The sequence below is a fragment of the Vigna unguiculata genome, unplaced genomic scaffold, assembly GCF_037176805.1.
Source record: "Vigna unguiculata cultivar grain cowpea cultivar isolate G323 ecotype 2 unplaced genomic scaffold, ASM3717680v1 ptg000131l, whole genome shotgun sequence".
In the NCBI taxonomy this organism is placed as follows: domain Eukaryota; kingdom Viridiplantae; phylum Streptophyta; class Magnoliopsida; order Fabales; family Fabaceae; genus Vigna; species Vigna unguiculata.
In genome coordinates, this window is record NW_028196773.1 from 133,487 (window position 1) to 135,988 (window position 2,502).

Here is a 2,502-nt window from a genome sequence, read left to right on the forward strand (position 1 = left end):
CCACTCGAATATTATGGAAATAGAAACCTTTTTTTGTATCGCAGAAAAAAAAGGAAAAAAATAGATAAAGAATTCATTATCTATATATCTATATCTATATATATATAGATACTATAGATAAGCGAATATACCTAATAAAAAATTGCATCTATTCTTTAATCATCTAGGAAAAGTATATCTACAGATACCTAAATAGATCAAAGAAATATGTTATGTATCAGAATCTAGAAGAACACAAATTTGTATGAGTATCTATCCCCCATATTCATTAAAATGAATATGGGGGATAGATACTCATACAAATGAATCTTGTGTCAGGAACCAGATTTGAACTGGTGACACGAGGATTTTCAGTCCTCTGCTCTACCAACTGAGCTATCCCGACCATTCTTGAAGCTTAATACTTTGATTTTAAAAGATTTTTAAAATCTATGTTAATGAATCTATATCAACTAAGTAAAAAAAAAGTTTGTAAGTGAGTTTCCGCAGTAATAATTATTTTTTATTGTTAATCGTTAATTACGCATATGAAAATTCCTTGCTAAAAAATAAGATATTAATTTATACATTTCTGATTAAAAAAAATTCTATGTGTTTCACATATATATTTATATCTATTCCAAAACTCGTCCCTTGTCATTATGATAGATAAGAAAATTATGATAGATAGGAAATTGATGAAAATAAAAATTCCAATTTCGTTGGGAAATAATAAATCGAATAAAACACATAAATAAGGACTTCAAGATAGAGAGGATATAGGAAAAAAATTAGAAAATGAAAAAGTATTTTTGGGGATAGAGGGACTTGAACCCTCATGATTTCTTAAGTCGACGGATTTTCCTCTTACTTTCAATTTCATTGTTGTCGGTATTGACATGTAGAATAGGACTCTATCTTTATTCTCATCTGATTTATCAGTTCTTCAAGGGTTTTAGCCGATTATGATGAAGTGAATAATTTCATCAATAAATATTCCATCTTTTCTTCAACTTCGAATTGATTTGATTCACATTTTTCATTTGTGAATATTTTTATCACAAATAGATCTTCAATAATAAAATAAAAAGTAACAAATTGAAAGAGTATTTCAGTATATATATATGTTTCTAAATGTTTATCTTTGATCCATTCCTGTAATTTTGGTGAAAGGATTCTTTTACTAATGCAATAAAAAAAGTCGTCAATTTCGTTTGTTAGAACAGCTTCCATAGAGTCTCTGCACCTATCCCTTTTTTATTATCACTTTCTGAATTTTTATTTGTTTTCAGAAAACAGGATTTGGCTCAGGATTGCCCATTGTGAATTCCAGGGTTTCTCTGAATTTGAAAATTATTACTTGGTAAGTTTCCATACCAAAACTCAATCCAATTAAGTCCGTAGCGTCTACCAATTTCGCCATATCCCCATCTTTTTTTTTATTTGAATCTGATTATAATAGAATGCTTTTTTTTTCATTTCTATTATGAGAATTATGCGGGAACTTTTGAATTCATTAAATACATATTATTTTATTAAATATTAAAAACCCCTTTCTCCAATTTTATAGATTTTATTTCATCTATATTGGATACCTTTATTTGTTTGAATCAGAACTAATTCTAATATCTATATATTAACAATTCAATATACACAGATATAGACCACATATCTACTTATCTTCTATGTACCTACTTATCTTCTTTTTTCATACAATTTAGAATACTCGAATGGTCGATTCTTTTTTTTTTTTTGTTTTTGCTTAAAAAAAAAAAGAAAAATAAACAATCCATTTATTCATATACAATTTATATAACTAAAACGAATCTAGTGGCTAAAAAAAAACCATTCTTTTAATTGAATATAATATAGAATTAGACATTTACTTAGAAATATGGAATTCCTTAATAAATATTTACTAAAATTTATATTTATTCAAATTTACTTTAAGTACTAATAAATAATCTTTTTGAAAGAAATCAATTTAATAATATATATCTAGAATAGTAGATCGAAATAAATTATATTAAATAAATTATATTAATATAATATTAATTATTATCTTGCACTTTATGTTATCAGATAAAATAAATAATAGAAATAATAAAAATTGGGTTTGATTTTCTATATTTTCTTTCTCTATTTTTGATGTTTGTATTAATTTGAATTTTGTTATAAATAACTAAAAATTGATAACTAAGATCCCATTCAATTCTTCTGCATATGTATATTTCGTTTACATTAGCCGGTTTAGCTCAGAGGTTAGAGCATCGCATTTGTAATGCGATGGTCATCGGTTCGAATCCGATAACCGGCTTTTCTCTATTTGTTTTTTACATAATTGATAATATCTTTTTTAGAAATAAAAAATTGGGAGAGTTCGATCTCTGCGGAAGAAATCAAGAAATTAACCTACTTTTTTGTATTCTTTTATATACAATAAATTCGGATATTGATAAAATTCATCTAATTCTTCTTTGTACTATAAAACTTTAGTAGATTTCGCTTCATTTAGAATTCTAT

At 25.5% G+C, this 2,502-nt stretch overlaps 1 non-coding gene across 1 annotated transcript; it reads left to right on the forward strand.

Annotated features, from left to right (window-relative positions):
- The first annotated feature begins 2,223 nt into the window (after window positions 1-2,223).
- TRNAT-UGU (transfer RNA threonine (anticodon UGU)) lies at window positions 2,224-2,296 on the forward strand. Its single transcript has one exon. It is a non-coding gene; the product is annotated as a tRNA-Thr (tRNA).
- Window positions 2,297-2,502: the final 206 nt, after the last annotated feature.